Here is a 27656-nt window from a genome sequence, read left to right on the forward strand (position 1 = left end):
CACCCACCCACAGTGCTGGAGCAAAGCTTCATATTCAAGCAAAGAAGATGAGAGACATTCGAGCAAAATGGGCTGGCCTGAAATCTTTTCACCAAGTATTTTCGTCATTCTGCTCACAATATTAGTTGTAATCCATGTAAAACTGTTCACCTGTAGCTTAATTAAATTAAGTCTTATCATGCATGCTGCATTATTTTGCTTAAAATGTATTACTTTCTACACAGCATAGATTTGTTTTATTTGTTGACAAGATTAAATGCAAACTAAATACAGATATACTACAACAAATACCTGTACTAATTTTAATACAGTGTTTCTGTTACCATGGTAGTTTCATATTTCAAGTACTACAACACAAATTGATGTCTAAATCCATTAATATAATTTAGCAATAACGTGAACATAGAACAAAATGAAAGACAGACTGTATCTTTCTTTTATTGACATAATTAATGACAGATGCAGAGTAATTGCTACAACACTGGTGCCGAAACGACATGACATTTAACAACACTGGCGCCAAAATACAACAATCTATTTCCTTTAAATAAATAAATTTATAGCATCAAGCTTCGGTAAATATACTCCATACACTTTCAACAAATTCATACCATGTAGACTGATGCAATCAAGGGGAAATTGATTACATCCACAAAATATAATTAACAGATTTTATCTCGGTTTGTTTCTATGGAAATAAATAAGGTGACTCACATTAATGATAACAGAAATAAAAACATTACTAATTGTCAGAAAATATCAAGTCGAAATAAAACAGAACTTTGGAATAATATAATACCTGACAAATTAGTGTGAAGGTCAATAAATCCATTTGAGTTAATGTTATATATTAAGGCAAACATTGTTATATATATTGACTGGTTATGATGATGAATAACAGGATATAGCCTATTGGTAGGGCATTCACTTGAGTTAAAAAAAAAATGTTATCAGCTATTGGATGTCAAACACTTGGTAATTTTGGTATATAGTCTTAGAGAAGAAACCCACTATATTTTGCCATTAGTAGCAAGGGATCTGTTATATGAACCATGCCACAGGCAGGATAACACATACCACCAACTTTGATAAATTAGTTATGCTGCACTAATAGGAATGAGAAATAACCCACTGGACTATGTTCATCCCATAGCAATCATTTGAGAACCAATCTTCATCAGTGAAACCACTGGGTAACTTCCCATTCCAACCAGTGTCTTGTATTAATGGACTTTGTAAATCCCTTCCTGTACTAGTTACGTACACAGTCGTGGTTTTCACAAAAACAAGTTTTAATGTTTAAACCATTAAAAGAAATCTGAATACAAAGCAATTTTATTCATCTCTGCAAATGATATAGCTGTATAATATGGTATTCTACTTTTATTACACATATCACTATTGCCTCAAAAAAGGTAATTCATTAAAAAGGAAAGAACTGTGAAATAGTCATTCATGCACTTTCATTACTACAATGCTACATGTAGGTTGGACATAAACTAATTTGACCCTTAATATATGTATTTCTTAAAATTCAGTTGAAGAAAGTGGGTTTTCTTCTTTCAAACTCTTGATCAGTCATAATTACCAGTAATTACATTTGACACCTACAAATGTAGTTGTCACTGATTTCAGTATTTCTAATATATTTTGGAATGTTATGTAAGAATATCTTACTAAAACATACAACAGAACCTGGAAAAACTGGATTTCCCTAGGACTGTAACGTTTACACAGTGAAGGCAGGATTCAGTTTTAACAGGCTGACCTTTTTCAATTTCTATTTTTTTTTAAATGTGACTAGTGGTTTCAATTACTTGAATAAATATATTATATGTATATTCATGTGTACTAGTATATACATGTACAATATATATACATATACACCTTTTTTTATATTGTTGTTCTAATAGAACCTTGCTCTGTATTGTTTATTAGGCAACAACATACATCATAGTTATGTTCCTTTATATGTAAAGTGAAACTCCTCTAAACCAGACACCTATGGGATACCCTAAAAAGTCCAATTGTAAGAGGTATCCAGTTTAGAGAGATTCTGTTCTGTACTGATATTTAAAAAAGGACCATGAAAAACATCCAGTTTTGAGGGAATTCTGGTTTATAGAGGGTCTGGTTTTGAGGGATTTCACTGTATTTCACACCAGTCTCGTGATCTGTACTTGAAAGTGTAATGATATATAAAGCCTGGGTTTTTTCCCTGGTTTATTGTGCACAATATTAAGCTGACAGCAATGATGTGAAAACCAGGAAAATCATTACCATGTTATATACTAAACATGTAAAAGATTCTGGGCATGCGTTTTCATTCAGCAATCCTCTTAATAATATGTTCTATTCCACATTTGTTCAGTGCTAATTAAATGAACATACATCCAAGGTTTACACAATGAATGGGAAAATAACATGTACTGGCTGCTGTTTTGTTAGGAATGCAAAAAAGAATTTTCTGTTTACTTTCTATTTTTACCCAGAATTCATGAGGTAGGCACTGTTTATGTCTCATGACAGCACAGTACAATTTTGATACTCTAACTGGCCTTGCTTATATAGTGGTCAAAAGTTTGTTTTGTTTAATGACACCACTAGAGCACATTAATTTATTAATCATCAGCTATTGGATGTCAAACATTTGGTAATTTTGACATAGTCTTAGATAGGAAACCTGCTACATTTTTCCATTAGTAGCAAGGGATCTTTTATATGCACCATCCCACAGACAGGACTGCACACACCACAGCCTTTGGTATACCAGTCGTGGTGCACTGGCTGGAATGAGAAATAGCCCAATGGACCTACCAACAGGAATCTGCACTGTGCAAGTAATATTCATCAAATAAAATAATTACTTCAATAATTTGTTACAAATACAAACGTACAATATATTTATGAATCAGAATTATTGAGAGCTTGACAGTGATTCATGGAAGCAATCATTAGTAGCAAGGTATCTTTTATATGCACCATCCCACAGAAAGGATAGCAGATACCACGGTCTATGATATACCAGTCGTGGTGCATGGCTAGAACGAGAAATAGCCCAATGGGCACACGGATAGGGATCAATCCTAAACTGACCACGCATCAAGTGAACACTTACCACTGGATTACGTCTCACCCAGAGTAGTGGTTAAGCCACCAGTCCTAAGGTTGGTAGGTACCTAGGTTCACATTCTGCTTGGCACTAGCTCCCACTAAAACAATGAGTTTATACAATTCAGTGGGTATGTGTAAGGCCACTATACTGACTTCTCTCTCATTAACATCAACTACTGACCAACTGTTCTCGACTGACAGCCAATGTAGCCCAGGACAGCATACTTGAACATTAAATGAATATATGCATAAAATAAATTAAAATAAATGAATAATACTATAGAGTTATAACAAAGCAAAAATTATGTCTTGTATAGATTAATTTGTAGTTGTGTATTTCTAAAAGCATTCTGAAAGTACTGCTAAAGTAATATGTTCCCCCTACCAGGCTCAATACATCAAGTTCAAGAGTCAAGGGGTAAATCGCTATGGACGTCAAACTTGGTCTGTACATGTACATGATAAAGCTATACACCAAATTTCAGCTGAATTTCCTGAAGTAAGTAAAATATATTTTCATATATTTCCTAAGTTCAAGAGCCATAAATGAATCAAAAAGAGTTAACTAGCCATGAAAGTACATGATAAAGCTATATAAATAATTTCAGATCAGTATCTTGAAGCACTGCAAAAGAAATGATCTGGAAAACTATATTTGGGACAGACACCTGTATTCTCCTCCAGATTAACTGGTAGGGGACTAATAAATATTAAAATACTGGAAATATGACACTTGTAACTGTGACAGTGTACTTGTGACGGAACATGCTCTTAAATTTGTTTTCGCCTGTGGCGATATTAATTGTGTTAGAGGGCTGTGTGCAGTTCCAATATGCACTTAAGCCCAGGTGGGCACCTTGTTACGTATTACCTCTGCGCAACGGTGGTCGTGCTGTTTTCAATACACACCCAGACCAGGTGCGGAGGCCATGTGGCCAGTAGTTACGTAATACCTCCGCGAGTGCGGTTTTTATGACCATGATTTTGGCGACTAGGCGACAGTGAGTCTGGCCATCTAAGAGAAAATTCCCATCTTGGTCGCTGTGGAAATATCACTTGTAGGTATTCGGTGCCGCGATGTACCTCCAGGCGATATTTGGATTTTTATAATAAATAGCTAGGGTTTTAGAGATATGGGGGAGAAACATATTGGAAGGCTTTCAGGGAACGCGTCCGTTTGGACTTGGTAAATATTATTTCTGCTCTGTTGTATAACCTTGATGTGATTGATGTGATTTAAAATATTTTAATACTGTATTATACCAATATTGTTTAGACGGTGCTGCCGGTAATCTGACGCAGTAAACTGTAGGCTCACTGTACTAATATATATAAAGCTTAACCAGTCATCCTAGAGGACCTAGGTAAACTGTAGGTTATTGTCTTTATTGTGATAGGTACCAGTATTAATTCTGTATTACAAGGTTACTGAATGAGTAGATAAGGGTTAATTAAAAATTAACCAGTTAGGAATAGAGTTGTAATTCCTTTATTAATTAAGTTCCCCTGGAAGCGTTTCTCAATTATCACACGTGTGGGTGTTGTGTCACGGTGAAGTGATTAGAATATTGTATAAACTAGACACCTAGTGATTAACTAATTAAGTGATCAGTTCTGGGTTGTTACTATTTGTTGTTGTTAATTAACTACTGCGGCAGTATATTTGTCAGCGTAGATTAATACAGATTCCAAAGTGTATTGTGTTTTTGTTGTGTTTTCTGGTAAACTAAATGTACTATATTATATATACTTTATATAAGATCTTATCTCTGTTCATAATTAGAGACGAGCCACGCGGGTATATACTGCCTGATACAGAGATCTAATAGATATACAGTTAGGAGAGATATTTGGATAATCGTGTTTTATTCAGTTATGGGTATTATAGGATCCCCGTGACAGTACTGTATTACAAAATAAATTTTAAAATACTAGAAATATGACAGACCTTGACCTTAAATTGTTTCAGTGGTAGCTCACCGGGGTACCAGGTTATAAAATCTAGTAGCCCTCAGTAAAAATTTGTAGCCCCATAACTTTAAAAAAAAAGAGACCAAAAAAGCAAAATCATTTATTTTCATTTGAACATGTTGTTTTAGAGTGGTTATTTTTAAAATCAAGAGCAATATACTGTGATATTGATATAAATCCCTGTCCATGTGCCCATTGGGCTATTTCTCGTTCTAGCTATGCACCACAACTGGTATATCATAGACCGTGGTATGTGCTATTCTGTCTGTGGAATGGTACATATAAAAGATACCTTGCTACTGAATCACTGTCAAGCTCTCAATAATTCCGAATCATAAATATATTGTAAATTTGTATTTGTAACAAATTATTGAAGTAATTATTTTATTTGATGAATATTACTTGTACAGTGCAGATTCCCAATGGTGGACCCATTGGCCTGTTTCTCATTCCAGCCAGTGCACCACAATTGGTATATCGAAGGCTGTGGTATGTGCTGTCCTGTCTGTGGGATATGGTGCATAAAAAGATACCTTGCTACTAATGGAAAAATGTAGCAGGTTTCCTCTCTAAGACTGTCACAATTACCAAATGTTTGACATCCAATAGCTAATGATTAATAAATCAATATGCTCTAGTGGTGTCATTAAACAAAACAAACTTTTGACCACTATAAAACCAAGGCCAGTTAGAATATCAAAATTGTACTGTGCTGTCATGAGACATAAACAGTGCCTACCTCATGAATTCTAGGTAAAAATAGAAAGTAAACAGAAAATTCTTTTTTGCATTCCTAACAAAACAGCAGCCAGTACATGTTATTTTCCCATTCATTGTGTAAACCTTGGATGTATGTTCATTTAATTAGCACTGAACAAATGTGGAATAGAACATATTATTAAGAGGATTGCTGAATGAAAACGCATGCCCAGAATCTTTTACATGTTCAGTATATAACATGGTAATGATTTTCCTGGTTTTCACATCATTGCTGTCAGCTTAATATTGTGCACAATAAACCAGGGAAAAAACCCAGACTTTATATATCATTACACTTTCAAGTACAGATCACGAGACTGGTGTGAAATACAGTGAAAAACCCTCAAAACCAGACCCTCTATAAACCAGAATTCCCTCAAAACTGGATGTTTTTCATGGTCCTTTTTTAAATATCAGTATATATATACCGGGAATATGACACTTGTAACTGGGATATGACACTTGTAACTGTGATATGACACTTGTAACAATGACAGTGCACCTTTAAGCCTACCTCAGTGACTGCTGACCGGCGGCGCCAGTATCGAGTTGACTGTGTTGCTGCTTCCACATACTTCCTTTCACGAAGACTGACAGCTTTCTTTATAGCAGACTGCATGGAGAGAGTTAGCCAAGACAGACACGGGACACACAGCCATACAGACACATAACACAACTGTAGGCTTGACACTAATGCAGTACACCTTTTGATTGGCATTCACTTTGGAGATTACACAATAATGGTCTCATACCACACTTCATCTGATGATCATGTCATAATTATTTTATGTACATAGCACCTTTTTCTTCTTGCTTTTTTAACATAAAATCATGGCAGAATAATTTCACAGAACATTAATACTTCAGACAGACACTTGCTTGGTGTTGTGGCTTCTCCAAACGATAATTGCAACAAGGCAATCGTAGCTGTATTTCCCATCAAAGAAATAGTTTAAATAATTTGTTCCACAGTAGTGAGAGAGATTTGCAGCACACATCTGCTACTTATAGTGTGAAGGTAATTAATGAGATTGCTGTTGTTTTTTAAACTGAGATCCCATAGATGAAATACTGTCTAAAATACTTCAAAATCTTCTCAGTCCTTGGCAGTAGAAAATCCCAACAATTATATATCACACATAATACGTCTACTGGTCATATTGACAGTTAATTATAAAATGTTAAGTGTATTCCTGTTGATGAACAATTGGCTGAATTATCAAAAGCATGTCCATGTCTGCATATCTAAGGAAAAAACACGTATGGATCACAACTAATCTGTTTGTTGATTGTGCCATTAGTTAATTAATAAAAGACACAATTAAGAAAAGAAATAGTTTACATGTTTCAGTTGTTGGTGGTGAAAAGCGACAATTAGGTATCACCAAAAGTATGTCTATTATTCATCACAAAAAGTGTATCTGCTGGTCATGTCTATAAATTAACAAAGAAGTCATTAAAAGAATATGTTCACATTCTTTAGTAGTGTGTAAAAAACAATACTTGACTGAAAACAAACCAGCACTCCAGTTCATCACATTCACATCTTCAATTTGAAAGCACACAGCAAAATCAGAACTAATAAAACCAAGACACAAGGTCATATTCGTGTCTTCAATTGAAACAAAATCCACCATTGAAATCTGAACTAATTAAACCAACACACTTTTATACATGATCATGTTCAGTTTGAAAATCCACCATTGAAATCAGAACTAATTAAACCAACACACTTTTAAACATGTACATCTTCAGTTTGAAAATCCACCATTGAAATCAGAACTAATTAAACCAACACACTTTTACATGTCCACATCTTCAATTTAAAAATCCACCAGTGAAAACAAGAGTTAAGTTTTATCTAAATTAAGACTAAATAATCTTCCCTACCACTAGCCATGTGTATGACTCAAATGTCAAACAGAATGAAAGAAGCCATTGTACTGGAGAAAGATCAGACAGCAATCTCTGCAACTCCAATGCAATGTCTTGTTGAGTTTCTACACCAGTTGCCAAATATTCAGGTTTCTTTTTGAGTAATCCAGATTCATTTTATCAGTGATGAAGCCGCACCGTTGCCTCTGAGGCACATAATGATAGAAATGTAGACCCACTGATAGGTTTCCTTATTATCTGTAGTATAATGGCGTAGATACGAAACACAACTGTAAAGTGCATATTAACCAAGCAAATAATCGAGCTGTATTATTACCTAGCTATAACACAATTGGTTAACATATAAAACCCAACTTTAAGGTGCATAACCACAGAAATAATCAAGACATATAGTCTAGCTTCAATATTACCCAGCTATAAAGCACAATGGTGAAGACCCTATACCAAAGTCTTAACTATATAGTATAATGGTGAAAACACTATAACCAACTCTTAACGCTGGTGTGCATAACCAAGAAAATTGATCAAGACATGTTGATAGGCTTCATTATTTTCTACAGTATAATGGTGATGATTGGATCTGGCTACTCTTAAACCTCTGCCACAGACCACTCACAAATTAAATCCAGCAGCAACAAAAAACAAATCACTTTTGATCATTACAGGCATCCCATAAAAGTTTTTTCAAAGCTCCAAGCTCAAAACTAATAAACAAAAACAAATCACAGCCTTCAGTTAAACAGAGTTAAATGTAAATTAAACTTTCCAGCATGTAAAAAAAAAAGAGGTAAATATATATATATATATATACTTTAAAAGCATTCTCTTTCTGAGGAATTATATATATGTATTTTATGTTAGGAACATTTTGTACTTGTTTGAATTTGTCTTTCACACTACTGAAGTATGTAATTAATCAATGATTAGGTTGTAAACATCATAAAAAACAAATCTTGCATTTTGTATTAAGAAAAGATTAATCTGGTAGTAAAATGTGTGAAAATGGTTTCTCCCTACAGCTAGGTACGTATATCTTAAGACGTGTTATTACTTTCTCCACTTGGTTTCATGCAGCACCAAGGTGTGTAGTTTATCAATCATAACACAGTGTGCTATCATAGCTGGCGAGGGATGGAGATAAAACCATGTTTATGTAACTCCAGACCAGGTCTGCCTCCTCGCATGCAGCCTGGACACAAAACACTCACAACCGACTTCCACAGAAGATTCCTCCATTAAAACGCAACCTATTCACAGGCAACTGCTATTACACTCAGAGCTATAGTCCATGTCCATGTAAAGATAAGATGAATTTCTCTAAATTGAAAAACAGTGATTGCTTCATCAAGTGCTACAATTGGAAATGATCTTTTGCAGATAACATGATTGTTAAGAGATATATGCCATGTCCAAGTCAACAGAAATCCTTTAAAAAAATACAAACAATTAAATACTAAGATCTATTCACTGGTTGCAAATATGATTAAAAGCTGTTTATTTCCAAGTCACACTGAAAAACTTTATATTCTGTTCTGTATACTATACTAAAATGAAATCAAACTGCCAAGAAAATACATTTCCAAATCACATAAAACCCCTTCATGATCTGTTCAATATACTATACCACATACGATTAAATTGCCAAGAAAAAACAAATCTCCAGAGGAAGAATTTCAGGATGATAAACAAACACTGTTTTATTGAGTGTCAGAAATCCCAGACTCTAGTGAAAATGAATCACACAGTTAAATTATTCACAATTTCCAAAAACATATTCTCAGTTGAAAAGTATAGTCTAAAACTTGTTGTCTCTATTTTACAATAAATGTTTGGTTTCCACTAAAAACTAAGCCTTTTTTGTCCTTTTTTTCTGAAGAACTTGGAGAACTTTACATGTTGGAGAGTTAACAAACACACACACACACAGTCCATTGAAAAACGCAAATAGACTTTTACCAATGGCAACAAAAGAATTTTTATGTGATTTCTCTCCCAGCAGAAGGTAAAAGATGGATCTACATGTTTACAATGAGCTGTGCTGAAAGCATGGAAACAAAAAGCCAGCCGATGAATCACCTGGTGTGCGAGGATCACAGATCAACAGTGGTGAACACAGATGGCAGCACATTCATCAAACTACTCAAGTATCTGAGAACTGAAAATTGGCGTTACCCATTGATGGGTTATGTCAAAAAATCAGGTAATGCATTTTTTATTATGCATCATCCATTATGACTATGAAATGAAGGTCTAAATTTAATGCAGGAATGAAAAATGGGTTATGCGAAACCAGACTAGCACAAGTGTTGCATGTACAAAATTATCATTCTGGCAATTTGCAGAGGTCTGCCACTCCACAACCAGCACAAAGACACCTGATAATCTTTTAAAAGTAGCAACCTTGCCTCACCTACATCATCTGCTAATGCAAAATACAAACACAACAACAGTTTTAATCATCTTGGGAGGGGGGGGGGGGCAGGACGTAGCCCAGTGGTAAAGCACTCGCTTGAGGTGCAGTTGGTTTGAGATCAATCCCCGTCAGTCAATGGGCCCATTGTCCTATTTCTCATTCCAGCCAGTGCACCATGACTGATATATCAAAGGCCATGGTATGTGCTATTCTGTCTGTAGGATGGTTTCCTCTTTAAGACTATATGTCAAAATTACCAAATGTTTGACATCCAATAGTTGACGATTAATAAATCAATGTGGTCTAGTGATATCGTTAAACAAAACAAACTTTAAATCATCTTGTGTCAGCACTATTAACAATTAGTGTCAGCAGCTTTTGTACAGTTAACATAAAGAGATGGGATGTAGCCCAATGATAAAACATTCTTCTGATGCATGATTGATCTAGGATCGTGGATCAGTGCACCCATTGGGCTATTTCTCATTCCAGCCAGTGCTCTATACAACTAGTGTAACAAAAGCTATTGTATGTACTATCTTGTCTGTTGAATTGTACATGTCAAAGATCCCTTGCTGCTAATCAAAATGTCTGTTGAATTGTACATATAAAAGATCCCTTGCTGCTAATCAAAAAGTCTGTTAAAAAGTACACATAAAAGATCCCTTGCTGCTAATCAAAAACTCCATTGAATTGTATATATAAAAGATCCCTTGCTGCTAATCAAAAACTCCATTGAATTGTATATATAAAAGATCCCTTGCTGCTAATCAAAAAGTCTACTGAATTGTATATATAAAAGATCCCTTGCTTCTAATCAAAAAGTCTGCTGAATTGTACACATAAAAGATCCCTTGCTGCTAATCAAAAAGTCTGCTGAATTGTACATATAAAAGATCCCATGCTGCTAATCAAAAAGTGTAGCCCATGGTGCGATAGCCACAGCTTCCTCTCTATCTGTGTCATCGATTGAATCAACAACAAAATTGGTAACAGTGGATTTTATGACAATAATAAATGATTCTGTATGTTAAAAGAAAAAACTAATCTCATGGATGAGTTAATGCACCATAACTGCTATTCAGTCAGCTAAAAGAATATTCACCTCTCAGCTCAAGACATTTCACTAGGAATTCCTTTACAGTAAAAACACAACACAATCAATGTTTAAACATCCAATCAAAAGATTTCTACAGCTGAAAATAAAACCTTTCCAATTAACCATGTACCAATTATATTTCTCAACCTCCAAAATGCATTGACCAAGGTAGCAGAATAATATTTTTTCATAAATTTTTCTAATAAATTCCATGGCAACAAAATAATGAACACAAAAGATTGAACTTGTAAACCTCCAGTCAGAATATTTCCACAGCTAAAAGGGTGGGATGTAACCCAGTGGTAAAGTGCTCGCTTGGTGCCCGGTCGTTTTGGGATTGATACCCATCACTGGGTCCAAAGGGCTATTTCTCGTTCCAGCCAAAGGCTAGCTGTGGTATGTGCTATCCAAGATCCCTTCCTACTAATGGAAAAATGTAGCGGATTTCCTCTCTATGACTATATGTCAAAATTACCAGATGTTTGACATCCAATAGCCGATGATTAATAATCAATGTGCTCTAGTGGTGTGGTTAAAACAAAACGAAACAAAACGAAACAAACCACAGCTGAAACTAACTTTTTTCTAAACCTGTATCTCATTTTCTTTCTCAGGTCCAAAAATAATGACAACGAAAACCAGTATATTATTTTCTGAGCTCCTATTTAAATAAATCCTTTAGCAACGCAAAACCTAAAACCTCCAATTAAAAGAATCTCAGGTCAGGTTAATAAACACTGTGATGTAGAACCATCCATAAATGGTCCACAACTGACCGCAGAAATACAGGCACACTGTAATGGAATTACTGTAAAAATTGTTTTATCCCAGTCAGGTAACAGAGTTACTGTACACTCTTGAGGTCATGACAGTAAATCAGATATCTTAGACCTTGTGGGAATAATTTTCCATTAGGAACCGAATCAATAGGAGTGATAACCCTGACTGCACACTAAGTAGATGTTGGTGTTTTCTAGTGATTACAACAGACAAGATTTGATGATGTAACTTTATTTCTGTAGTTATATTGAATCATGGATGAAGCAAGGCTACTGGCATCGGTGCTATAGTGGCTAAACCATCGAGTATAAGGCTGGTAGGTACTGGGTTCGCATCCTGGTACTGGCTTCCACTCAGAGTGAGTTTTAATAACTCAATGTAGGTGTAAGGCCACTACATGCTCTTCTCTCTCACTAACCACTAACAACTAACCGCTAACCCTCTATCCTGGACAGACAGCCCAGATAGCTGAGGTGTGTGTGCCCAGGACAGTGTGTTTGAACCTTAATTGGATATTAGAATGAAAATAAGCATAAATGAATGAATGAAACATGCTGTTCTGGATAAATGACTTTGTTACCTGAGCTGCATCATGTCCAAAACAGATGGTGATGGCTTAAGGCTCATATGGTTATACCATACTAAATAAAATCCCATAGGTGACCATGTTAACATTTGTGTTTAAAAACACTATATATACAATATATCAACCAAACTATGATCCATAAATATCAGTACCACAACCCCTACCCCAAGGTATTAACTGAAGAAAATGATACCTTTCATGGCTCATTTTCAGTATAACCAGATGTTTTTACAACAACCCTAGTTTCACACATCATTTTAGTACTCTTGTTTTTTACAGTGGTACTAGATGAAATGAAACTGCATACATTTTTTCTCCAGATGAAACTAATTTTTTTTTACAACAAACACAGTCACATTTATCAGCAATGGCAGGACTTGTGGTATTAACTGCTCTATCGAATGTTTGCTGCACCTCAAACTTTGACCCAGCCGGATATTATTTGGTTCAGTACTACCATACAGACATGATGAGGCATGTCCATGTGGTCCAACTATTGCCTCCTTTGTTGATTGTGTTTTGGACATATACATGGGCAGGACATAGCCCAGTGGTAAAGTGCACGTCTAATGTGCAGTCGGTCTAGGATTGATTCGCATCTGTGGATCATTGGGCTATTTCTCGTTCCAGCCAGTGCACCACAACTGGTATATTAAAGGCCATGGTATGTGCTATCCTGTCTGTGGGATGGTGCATATAAAAGATCCCTTGCTACTAATGGAAAAATGTAACGGGTTTCCTCTATGACTAAGTCAAAAGGACCATATGTTTGACATCCAACAGCTGATGATTAATAAATCAATGTGCTCTAGTGGTGTTGTTAAACAAAACAAACTTCTTCTTTTTTTGGACAATTATATGCCATTCATCCAGTCTATATGAGCCTTTAGTTCAAAAGAGGAAACTGACTGCTGCCACATAGATTCTTGTACAATTCTACGACAATTACCCACCAACCCACCCCTAACAATTCCTCCTAGCTGGTGGTTACTAACCCCTAGACCTTTTCCCCTTAGCAAGCTCACCTTAGTCATTTCCCTCTATTTGTTTAATTACTTATACACTCATAAATTCATTAATCAATAGACTTACAAATAATTGGAGAAGCCAGTTGTTTAAAGCTTAGTAGCTGTAACTGATTGAAAGGTGGCATATATTGACATATCAGTCATGGGAAGGAAGAAAATGTTTTATTTAATGACGCACTCAACACATTTTATTTACAGTTATATGGCGTCGGACATATGGTTAAAGGTCACACACATATTGAGGGAGGAAACCTGCTGTCGCCACTTCATGGGCTACTCTTTCGATTAGCAGCAGGGGTCTTTTATATGCACCATCCCACAGACAGGAAAACCACATACCACAGCCTTTTATGTACCAGTCGTTATGCACTGGCTGGAGCGAGAAATAGTGCAGTGGGTACCAGTCATGAAGACTGTTAAATTAAATCATGGTGTTAACAATAGTGTTCAAATTAAGTATGTTTTGATCATTTGTCCTGGCTTAGATAGGAAAAAACCCACCTCAACAGTTATCCAGTGGACAAATAAACATTTACCAAACAGTCAAAAGTTTAAGCAGTCAAACCCATCATTGATGCTCTTGGATAAACAAACCACTTATTTGGACACAGAAAATATATTGGTGGACAAATAGATTTTTAGACGTGCATATACTTGTCCAGTCAATAATGCTGTACAAATATCCAAAACGTTATTCTTTTATGACACAATGAAATACGTATGTAGATACATGTATCACCATTAGCCCCCAAAATGTTTTTCTTGAACATATACACTGAAAATAGCCATATATTTTCTATGTCAGATAGTGTTTTCTTGTTTTCAGGAAAAATAAAAACAGCATTACTTTATGCCAAGATTGCTGTCTGACATCACAGATACAAGAGCGTATCATTTCACATGGACTGACGTCACAGATACAAGAGCGTATCATTTCACATGGACTGACGTCACAGATACAAGAGCATATCATTTCACATGGACTGACGTCACAGATACAAGAGCATATCATTTCACATGGACTGACGTCACAGATACAAGAGCGTATCATTTCACATGGACTGACGTCACAGATACAAGAGCATATCATTTCACATGGACTGACATCACAGATACAAGAGCATATCATTTCACATGGACTGACGTCACAGATACAAGAGCGTATTATTTCACATGGACTGACGTCACAGATACAAGAGCGTATCATTTCACATGGACTGACATCACAGATACAAGAGCATATCATTTCACATGGACTGACGTCACAGATAAAAGAGCGTATCATTTCACATGGACTGCAGTCACAGATACAAGAGCGTATCATTTCACATGGACTGACATCATAGATACAAGAGTGTATCATTTCATATGGACTGACATCATAGATACAAGAGTGTATCATTTCATACGGACTGACATCATAGATACAAGAGTGTATCATTTCATATGGACTGAAGTCACAGATACAAGAGCATATCATTTCACATGGACTGAAGTCACAGATACAAGAGCGTATCATTTCACATGGACTGAAGTCACAGAATGCCTCTGTCTTGAACAGCTAGAGATAAAAGAATATTCTTTCTAAATGTAGCATAATATAGTATAGGGCAGCCACCTGTCTAAAAGTTTGTTTTGTTTAATGACACCACTAGAGCACATTGATCAGTTAATCATTGGCTATTGGATGTCAAACATTTAGTATTTCTCACTTGTAGTCATCAGAGGAAACCTTGGTTGGAATGAGCAAACCCCCACCTGTCGTAAAAGATAAAGTCATAAATATTATTCAGGTGGCTGATTAACATAGATTATACTGTAGTCATAAGCAGTGGATAAAGAAAGTTAACAGTCAAACTGCACCAAAAATCCATCACCTACTTTAACAACTAGCACCAAATTAGACTAACTTGGCACATCCGTTAGTCGGGTTTAAACTAATGAAAGCAAAAAGCGTGTCAAATGAACACATCGTTAATATGAAGACTGTGTCGAAACATTCACTCGGAGTGAAATGCCCACCGATAATTGGACAGCTCTGACATTTTGTACTCTGTACAGCTGGAGCATGATTCAATCATAGGAAGGCAAATCGAGCACTGAGAACTGGGCTATATACCACAAGCTGAACATTTACTAGTGGATGATCTACAACTTGCAAAGGAAATGGATATGAGTTCAGCAACATCTCAGCAAAGTTTAAACTATACAGCTATTTTAATTGTGTCTAACATATTGGTTGTTCAGACACTTGGTCAGGACAGCTCAGACTACGTTTTATATAGGGTATGGCACAGATGTGGCATTTTTTTCTGCTTCTTTTTTCTTTTCTTGTTTTTTTTAAAACCAGATACTAATCAAGCAGCTTAATGACAATGTTTTATTTTATGAAATTGTATAAAACTAGATATGAGACCAGTGCTTCCCAAAGAGTAGTAAACTAGACATGTGTAGGTCTATGACACTGGTGCTCCCCAAACAACCTTAAATTAGATATGAAACTGGTATTCAATAAATAGTATTATTAAGCTAGATATGACATTGATGCTTTCACTAAACAGTATTAACTACCTGTAGATATGACACTGGTGCTCCCCAGTGTTAACCTAGATATGACACTGGTGCTCCCCAAACATCTGTTAGTTAAATTAGATACGGCACTGGTGCTCCCAGTGTTAAACTAGATAAGGCACTGGTGCTCTCAGTGTTAAACTAGATATAACACTGGTGCTCCCAGTGTTAAACTAGATATGACACAGGTGCTCTACAGTGTTAAACGAGATATGACACTGGTGCTCCCCAGTGTTAAACTAGATATGACACTGGTGTTCCCCAAATATCTGTTAGTTAATCTAGATATGACACTGGTGCTCCCCAGTGTTAAACTAGATATAATACTGGTGTTCCCCAAACATCTGTAAAATTAGATATCACACTGGTGCTCCCCAATTAAACTAAATATCATACTGGTGCCCCCAAAACATGTTAAACTACATATGACACTGGTGCTCCCCAGTGTTAAACTAAATGTGACACTGGTGCTCCCCAGTGTTATACTAGATATAACAATGGTGCTCCCCAAACATGTTAGTTAACCTAGATATGACACTGGTGCTCCCCAGTTAAACTAGATATCATACTGGTGCTCCCCAAACATCTGTTAGTTAACCTAGATATGATACTGGTGTTCTTCAAACAGTATTAAACCAGATATAAGACTAATTATCTTCAACCTCAAATCAATGCACTTATGGCTACTCTGACATTTGGAAATGATTCAGTGGGACCACTGACAGTGATCACTTCTACAACACTTCATACATCTGGCAAATATTTTAAAGGTATAATGTATGTCTCCTAATTTGCAAAAAAAAAAAAAAAATCAGAAATGTTAAAGGATTTTTTTTTACTTTTTTTTTTTTTTTTACCCAGCTTACATAACAAGTTATTTGTAGCCTGCTGTGAAATGTCCCATCATAAACATTGATTGATTATTTCAGACACTGCATACCACTCGTAATGTGAAGACAAGGTAAAAACGGTTTAATCTCATGTAATTAATATAGCGATAAAAACCAGGAGGGAGTAATAAAAAACATAAAACGCTAATGAAAAATCTGGACGTTATACATGAAATGGTTTCAAACGCAGATGCTTAAAGTCTTTCAAGGGATGGGATGTGGCTTAGTGGTAGCGTGTTCTCTTGGTGTGAGATGAGACACAGGAATGAATGCCAAATTGCTGCAAATACCCCAGGCTTTTTACAAGAAGCTCACTATATAACCTGTTTTTTACCCTTAATATTAAATTAATGTGATAGGACAGGAGCCAGTCAGACTGTTAGTGGGTGCTCGATCATAATGAAATCTGTGAACTGAATGCAGCCCAGATGTGTAAAAAAATATAAAGATAAAATTAAACAGTCAAACCTTGCTGAAAAGCTCTCATAGAATCTACATTAAATGTGGCCCATAGATAAAACAGAATAAAATACAGGGATTTATATAACACCAAAGACAAAACAACAATAACAAAATGTATTATAATAACAACAAAAACAACAACAATAGTAATAATAACAAATAATAACAAACAAAAAAACAAGTAATAATAATAGTAAGGCTACATAAAAAAAGAATTGATGACAATTCCTTCCCACCCACCTAAAAAGGTCAAGCCAAAGACTTGTTTTAATATATTTTTGTTTTTATTTTTACCATGTATATACTCAACAAAATAAATTAAGGGCCAGTAGACATTTTGGAATTTGTTATTTAATATGATACAAACTTTATCTGTTTTTGCTGTTATAAAAGCAAACAAAGTTGGAGCTTTTATTCTCTGTTGAGACTGCTAGTCGTATGGCATACTGACATTGAAAAAGTAAAAAAACAGTGATTAACAATTATTTTACACAGAACAACTCTTCAAACAATAACACTTTTCTATTCAGGAAATTACTGTCAATAGCGTGTGACCTCCACGTGCTTGAATTATTGCTCGGCATCGCCTTGGAAAGCTTTGTATCAAATCTCGAAACTCCGCTTGAGGAATTTGGTGCCATTCTTCTTCCAAGGAGTCTGCAAGTTCTTGAAGTATATTTGGAGCTTGTGGTCGCTTAGAAATTCTTTGTTGAAGAATGTCCCAAGCATGCTCTATTGGGTTGAGGTCAGGTGAGTAAGCTGGCCAATCCATATGTTGAATTGTTTGCCTGTTGAGATAGTCATTCACCAATCTTGCTCGATGAGGTCTGGCATTATTGTCCATTAACAGGAACCCATCTCCAATAGCACCAGCATACGGTCAAACAATTGGATCAAGGATCTCATTTCGGTATCTCATAGCAGTCAAACTTCCATTTGGAATGACGTATAGGTCTGTAGATCCATCCAAACTGATGCCTCCCCAAACCATAATGGAGCCTCCTCCAAAATGATCATGTTCCACCACACAACAATCTTTGAACCTTTCATTTCGGCAAACACGTCGTCTGCCATCATGAAAGTTCAAGCAAAACCTGGATTCATCTGAGGAGTTCAGGCGCAAAACCTCGTAAACGCCACATCCATGAAAATTGAGATAACTGTTGGAGACAAACCTTCTCAGTCCCTAGTACCCGATGAGCAAATAAATTTTGCTTCAAAAGCCCGTTAGTCCCACTCTAAATCCAAGCTAGAATATGATTTCTTTGCAGAACCTCGTAAACGCCATCTGAGTTTGTCTGCAGAACCACGTAGTTTGTAGACCGCCAATCACAAGTGCACATCAGATCACATGACGCATAAGATGGCCACGCCCATGATAAGCATTTTTGCGCGCTGAATTCGTATAATTCCTCCGGATTTTGGGTAATTTATCCACGCTAGTTATGGAAACTTATGATGTAGTTGACGCACCTGTGATGTTATCACCAACAGGAAAGCATAAACGATGTCGGCCACGACGTTCGGTCTGTTCTATAGCCAAAACAGCTCGCTACAGTGGTGAAGGTTTTGATTCCTCGTTTAACATGCACACGTGTGACCAGGAATTATGTGGTGTGCCAGTTTGTTCAATATTGTGAAAAATTACTTTAACACTCACTAGCCCAATTTCAATAAATCGATGGATGTGTGTTTAAATTGGGGGAGGGGGCTGGATAACTGACTGAACTTTCGTGTAATCTTTTTATAACTTCCAATGGGGGATGGAGTATGTTGTGACCCAACTGGCATTATTTTCCAGTCATCTTTCCATAATTACATTTCTAGAGTGAGTATCTTACTGTCATTGTTATTACACTGGTATGGCACAGTCGTTTTAAATAAGTGTCAGTTTTAATGCTTTGTGAAGGCTAGGAACAATAGGCCAGCAACTGCCAAACTTTGGTAAAGTTCTTCTTTTTTAAATGTTTAATTGAACCTTCACTTTTAAGATGTTTCTAATTGTCTGTTCTTTGACTCTGCAACATTTCCATAAGACTAGTCTCCAGAAATGGACTTACTGAGTTTTGCAAACAAACCGAAGGAGGACTTACTTGGTTTTGCAGAAAAATCAATCACATTTTGGTAATTACCGAGTTTTTGAATAAAGGTTCATTTTCTATATTCATATTTTTTGTTCATTGCTTCATAACCATTTCATGACACGAAAAGTGGAATTAGTGAGAATTAAAATTACCATCAGGTAAAAATCTCCATTTTAAAACAAACGAAGTCGGATGGACTTACTGGGTTTTGCGCCTGAACTCCTCATCTGTGAAAAGGATAGGACGCAAATCGTTTACAGGAATGTCGACGTAATTTCTGGAAAATTGGGACTCGATGTTGACGATGATGCGGACGTAATGGAGGGTGTACAACAAGTCGCTGAGCGTGTAGATGAGACTTATGCAGCCTGTTTCTAAACGTTTGTGTAGAAATGTTTATGCCAGTGGCATTCCTGAATTGTCTATCGAGTTCTGTAGCTGAAGACAGACGGTTTCGTTTTGCCATCAACGTGATTTGTCGGTCCTGAGGAGCTGTAGTTTTCTTTGGACGACCAGTTTGTGGTCATCTTTTGACAGTTCCAGTGTTTTGGAACTTATCCCATAATCTACCGATTACACTGTGACTAACGCCAAACCGATTCCCAACCTGATAATGGGATGAACCAGCTTGCAATAAACCAACGGCTCTAGCAGCATCTTCGGTTTAAGGTGACGACGTTGTGGCATTCTTCTGATTTTAACGATTTAAACAGCAAAAACCAGCAAGCAAAAGGACGTGGGTCCCGTACGGATTACCATAAAATGAACTTAACGACAGCCGAATTTCCAACACATGTTGGGATATTCACGAAATAACAACCCCGTGCACAATTTTTGTGCGCACCATGAGTTGCAATTTACTCACGCACTGTTTAGAAATCATATCTGGTCAACACTTGTTGAAATAATATAATATGAACAAAACTCCATCCAAAATATCTACTGGCCCTTAATTTATTTTGTTGAGTATATTTTTCAAGTTATAATTTTAAACCACTGCATGGCCAATATTACTCTCCAAGAACTAAAAGAGAATTGTAGAAAATTTCTGGAAATATAAATATTTCTTCAAATATATATCATGTCAAAATTGCATGTATTAACCCACACAATACACTGCCTTGTACACAATATTTCACTCTTTGTTTAAAACAATCCCTCCCACATATTTAGAGAAAACAAGATGCTCACCAACAAACATTTTATGCAGCCTAATAATAATAATAATAATAATAATAATAATAATAACAGTAATAATAATAACAACAGTAATAATAATCATTAAAATAATAACAATAATAACAACCACAATAACAATAATAATAATATGAATGATATAAATATATTATGAAAATTGCTCTTATACATATGCTCATGATGCAATCTGGGTCAATATAAAAGCAAACAAAATGCATTTACTAAAATTTTAAGACATTCTAACAGTTTCCTATGTATTACCATACCATTATTAATTATTAGAACAAAAGTTGGACTGGAGCCATTATTAATTATTAAAACAAAGGTGAGATAGGAACCATTATTAATTATTAACACAAAGGTGAGATTGGAACCGTTATTAATTATTAGAACAAAGGTGAGATTGGAACCGTTATTAATTATTAAAACAAAGGTGAGATTGGAACCGTTATTAATTATTAGAACAAAGGTGAGATTGGAGCCGTTATTAATTATTAGAACAAAGGTGAGATTGGAACCGTTATTAATTATTAGAACAAAGGTGAGATTGGAACCGTTATTAATTATTAAAACAAAGGTGAGATTGGAACCATTATTAATTATTAGAACAAAGGTGAGTTATTAATTATTAAAACAAAGGTGAGATTGGAGCCGTTATTAATTATTAGAACAAAGGTGAGATTGGAACCGTTATTAATTATTAGAACAAAGGTGAGTTATTAATTATTAAAACAAAGGTGAGATTGGAGCCGTTATTAATTATTAGAACAAAGGTGAGATTGGAACCATTATTAATTATTAGAACAAAGGTGAGTTATTAATTATTAAAACAAAGGTGAGATTGGAGCCATTATTAATTATTAAAACAAAGGTGAGATTGGAGCCGTTATTAATTATTAAAACAAAGGTGAGATTGGAGCCATTATTAATTATTAAAACAAAGGTGAGATTGGAGCCGTTATTAATTATTAAAACAAAGGTGAGATTGGAACCGTTATTAATTATTAAAACAAAGGTGAGATTGGAGCCATTATTAATTATTAAAACAAAGGTGAGATTGGAACCATTATTAATTATTAGAACAAAGGTGAGTTATTAATTATTAAAACAAAGGTGAGATTGGAGCCGTTATTAATTATTAAAACAAAGGTGAGATTGGAGCCGTTATTAATTATTAAAACAAAGGTGAGATTGGAGCCGTTATTAATTATTAAAACAAAGGTGAGATTGGAACCGTTATTAATTATTAAAACAAAGGTGAGATTGGAGCCATTATTAATTATTAAAACAAAGGTGAGATTGGAACCGTTATTAATTATTAAAACAAAGGTGAGATTGGAGTCATTATTAATTATTAAAACAAAGGTGAGATTGGAACCATTATTAATTATTAGAACAAAGGTGAGTTATTAATTATTAAAACAAAGGTGAGATTGGAGCCATTATTAATTATTAAAACAAAGGTGAGATTGGAACCGTTATTAATTATTAGAACAAAGGTGAGATTGGAGCCGTTATTAATTATTAGAACAAAGGTGAGATTGGAACCGTTATTAATTATTAGAACAAAGGTGAGATTGGAGTCATTATTAATTATTAAAACAAAGGTGAGATTGGAACCATTATTAATTATTAGAACAAAGGTGAGTTATTAATTATTAAAACAAAGGTGAGATTGGAGCCGTTATTAATTATTAAAACAAAGGTGAGATTGGAGCCGTTATTAATTATTAAAACAAAGGTGAGATTGGAGCCATTATTAATTATTAAAACAAAGGTGAGATTGGAGCCGTTATTAATTATTAAAACAAAGGTGAGATTGGAACCGTTATTAATTATTAAAACAAAGGTGAGATTGGAGCCATTATTAATTATTAAAACAAAGGTGAGATTGGAACCATTATTAATTATTAGAACAAAGGTGAGTTATTAATTATTAAAACAAAGGTTAGATTGGAGCCGTTATTAATTATTAAAACAAAGGTGAGATTGGAGCCGTTATTAATTATTAAAACAAAGGTGAGATTGGAGCCGTTATTAATTATTAAAACAAAGGTGAGATTGGAACCGTTATTAATTATTAAAACAAAGGTGAGATTGGAGCCATTATTAATTATTAAAACAAAGGTGAGATTGGAACCGTTATTAATTATTAAAACAAAGGTGAGATTGGAGTCATTATTAATTATTAAAACAAAGGTGAGATTGGAACCATTATTAATTATTAGAACAAAGGTGAGTTATTAATTATTAAAACAAAGGTGAGATTGGAGCCATTATTAATTATTAAAACAAAGGTGAGATTGGAGCCATTATTAATTATTAAAACAAAGGTGAGATTGGAACCGTTATTAATTATTAAAACAAAGGTGAGATTGGAGCCATTATTAATTATTAACACAAAGGTGAGATTGGAACCGTTATTAATTATTAAAACAAAGGTGAGATTGGAGTCATTATTAATTATTAAAACAAAGGTGAGATTGGAACCATTATTAATTATTAGAACAAAGGTGAGTTATTAATTATTAAAACAAAGGTGAGATTGGAGCCATTATTAATTATTAAAACAAAGGTGAGATTGGAACCGTTATTAATTATTAAAACAAAGGTGAGATTGGAGCCATTATTAATTATTAACACAAAGGTGAGATTGGAACCGTTATTAATTATTAAAACAAAGGTGAGATTGGAACCGTTATTAATTATTAAAACAAAGGTGAGATTGGAGCCATTATTAATTATTAAAACAAAGGTGAGATTGGAACCGTTATTAATTATTAGAACAAAGGTGAGTTATTAATTATTAAAACAAAGGTGAGATTGGAGCCATTATTAATTATTAAAACAAAGGTGAGATTGGAGCCGTTATTAATTATTAAAACAAAGGTGAGATTGGAACCGTTATTAATTATTAAAACAAAGGTGAGATTGGAACCGTTATTAATTATTAAAACAAAGGTGAGATTGGAACCGTTATTAATTATTAAAACAAAGGTGAGATTGGAACCGTTATTAATTATTAAAACAAAGGTGAGATTGGAACCGTTATTAATTATTAAAGGCGCAGACCCTAGTTTTAACCCGTAAAAAATGGACACTAAGTTTAGTTAATTTACAAACCTGTAACTCATTTGGATAAAGTTACAATAAGAGTGAAAGAAGAGTCTGTGATGTTAAAACAGGAAATATTCTTAAAAATAGACTGGAACTCAAATCAATAAACCACTACTTCTCAAGCACACATACGTTTTAAAAAAATATGAAAAATGAAATTTTTGGTACTACAAACACCAGGATGACCAAAAAACACTCTGGTTGTATGGAAATGGATAATCTAAAGAATAAAATATAAGTAATGTTTAATTGCAGTGATCATAAACGGCTCTAATAGTGAAAAATATGCTGTAGTGTTTAAAAACTAGGGCCAGTAGACTTCATAAGACTTTGTTTTCTGTGATGTCAAATCATAAACTCAAGAGCTATATGCTAATAACTAAGGGTGAGGGAATATAACAGCATTTTGGAATTTGCATTAAAACCTTTGAACAGTGCAAAATATATAACAGGAAGCAAGATCATACATTATTCAAATAATGTGTGGACTCAAACTTAGTTCACTATTAAACCAGACAAAAACGTCTAGCCGAAGTAATATAAAGTCTTGCTTATCAAAGTTCAAACTCTAAAACAAAAGCATAAAGTCTAGAATTTGAGTCAAATCCAGAATACATTTTACATATATAAATAAGACAAAAATATTTCTAAATATACTACTAACCATTAATTTAATTTTAAATGCATGTAGCCAGTGATCAACATAACAAATTGCTCAACAAACAAAATCAACAATTGGAGCATATTCCATATTTACAACACTACAAAAAGAACCTGCATTACCAGCAGTACAGAAATCAATCAACATTTTGAGCAAACTGGAAACATATAACATATAAACACTGCATGATCAGTGTTACAACAATTGTGGTCAACAATTGAGTATTTGAAATAACATATCAATAGTGCAAGAAAGACACAAGAACTTAGGCACTTTACATAACAAGAGTTAACAGTTTTCCACACATTACTACAGATAATGACTGCACCATTAATGCACAAAAGTATCAAGAATTTTAGAATTCCACACAACACTACAAAGACAGCACCATCAATAGATCAATAGTGTAGTAAATAATCAAGAAGTTTAGCATTTCATAAAACATAAGAGATAAAAACTGCAATATCAAGAAGTACCAAGACTTCAGCCATTCAACTTAACACCATCAATAGTTCAGTGAGGAATCTAGAATTTAGGCATTAAGGAATTAAGAATTTAAGTACCCAAAAACATGTAAAGATTGCATCATTCAATAGTGTAGGAAAGAAACAAATATTTGAGCATTCCACATGACACTACCAAAAATGATGACTGCACTAACAATAGTGCAGAAACAAACTCAAGTATTTCAGTATATTCAACATGACACTACAGACAAAGACTCCAAGGAAGGGTTAAGAATTTAGGCATTTATTATAATACAAATAAAGATTGTAGATCTTAAATAAAGATTAAAGAGTGCAAGAAAGAACCAAGAAGGAAATTCCACATAACAATAAAGAAAGAAAGAAAGAAGTGTTTTATTTAACGACGCACTCAACACATTTTATTTACGGTTATATGGCGTCAGACATATGGTTAAGGACCACACAGATTTTTTTAGAGGAAACCCGCTGTCGCCACATAGGCTACTCTTTTTACGACAGGCAGCAAGGGATCTTTTATTTGCGCATCCCACAGGCAGGATAGCACAAACCATGGCCTTTGTTGAACCAGTTATGGATCACTGGTCGGTGCAAGTGGTTTACACCTACCCACTGAGCCTTGCGGAGCACTCACTCAGGGTTTGGAGTCGGTATCTGGATTAAAAATTCCATGCCTCGACTGGGATCCGAACCCAGTACCTACCAGCCTGTAGACCGATGGCCTGCCACGACGCCACCGAGGCCGGTGACATAACAATAAAGGACTGCATCATCCATAATGCAGTAAAGAATCAAGCAAATTGGCATTCCCACTGTACACGACACTATATAGTTACAGATTGCATCATCAATAGTGTAGGAAAGAATTAAAAATTTGAACATTCCAGAAAAGACTACAAATAGCTGTAATTTATACTCCATCATCGACAGTGCAGAAAAGAATCAAAATTTCAAGTTTTCCACAAAACGCTATAGATAAAGACTGCACCATCACAAGTGCACCAAAGAAGCAAGAATTTGAGCATTCCACATAACAGGACAGATAAAAGATTGCACCATCATGGCATCAATAGTTCAGAGAAGTATAGAGAATTTAGGCATTCCACATAACACTACAGATAAAGATTGCACCATCAAACGTGCACCAAGGAAGCATTCCACATAACAGGACAGATAAAAGATTGCACCATTATGGCATCAATAGTGCAGGAAAGTATCAAGAATTTAGGCATTCCATATAACACTACAAATAAAGACTGCACCATCAGAAGTGCACCAAGGAAGCAAGCCTGAGCATTCCACATAACACTATAGGTAAAATATTATCAATCAATTAGTGCCAGAAGGAATCATGAAGGTGGGCATGTTCCATAGAAGAGAGCAGACAGAAGAAAGGTGTCAAAAACAAGGTCATTCTGAGTGTAGAGATTGACAAACCAAGGAAAGGGGAAATAAATAAAATGACCTGCCTTGCTGGCAAGACTGAAATCGGGTGGAGTCACAAAGTTCACCAGGTTGGGTGCGTCACTGGGGTCTCCAGGTCCAGTATGTATACCTTGCATGAACTGACTCAGCATGTCATACTGATTCGAGACACAACATAAACAGTTGAATATCTGCATACATTTGTTGATAAACCACACAAAAAAACCCATCCTTATCTATGCATCATGCACTTTATTTATGGAGATATTTCTTTCTTAAGGAGGGGTGGGAGGGAGGCAATTGTTTGGTACACTCGCCATCCCCAAAAATAGAATAGAATTAAAAAACAAAATACAGCCGACCCACCAGGTTTGAAATAAACAAATTACCGTGCAGTCACACAAGCCATATTGTAAGTTTTCATGAGACTATTACGTGTTAGATACAAACAAAATTCCAGTAAAATTCTAAGTACTGACATCAGGAAACAACTTGTGTTGCAATTTATGTACACGATATCCATACAGGATTATGTTTTATCTCAAGTTGCCATCAATGGAAGATTCAAAATTTTAAGACAATTTCATTATTAACAGAAAATACTGAGTGACAGAAAATACTGAGTACATAGTCTGATTTTTCCAACTGAAAATGGTTACATACTGATCTAAAAACTAGTTCTTTGACATTGATTACTATTTGTTACACTCACATTCAGTGTAATCACCCCCAGACACAATTTGAATTTGCCATGTTAGAAGGAAAAAGGAGTAAAAGATTTACATTCATTATATATTTGAATGATTTTTTAAAATATGCATAACAGAATTATAAATGCAGCTAGAAATATAGTCATCACAGATATAAAGACAAAAATCTTATAAAATTAATGAAAGAAAACGCAGTCTGAACAATGCAAATATAGGGAGCCTGCAATTTCCAATGTGTACATGTGTGTGAAGGAATACACACATACATGTATGTTAATTGTAGTTAATTTCATTGAAATGTGTATCTGCTTTCATTACTACTGCTTACTACATATTTGAACAGTTTGAAAAGTGCAAATTCTCTTACAAAAAATAAGATGATTTAAAAGATTCATCAAATATTTTAGA

General features: G+C 34.8%; 1 protein-coding gene across 1 annotated transcript in view; it reads right to left on the reverse strand.

Annotated features, from left to right (window-relative positions):
• LOC121382333 (potassium voltage-gated channel unc-103-like) overlaps nucleotides 1-27656 on the reverse strand; it is an 85093-nt gene that overhangs the window by 49200 nt on the left and 8237 nt on the right. The window lies entirely within an intron of this gene.

Source organism: Gigantopelta aegis, chromosome 9 (assembly GCF_016097555.1).
Source record: "Gigantopelta aegis isolate Gae_Host chromosome 9, Gae_host_genome, whole genome shotgun sequence".
Classification (NCBI taxonomy): Eukaryota; Metazoa; Mollusca; class Gastropoda; order Neomphalida; family Peltospiridae; genus Gigantopelta; species Gigantopelta aegis.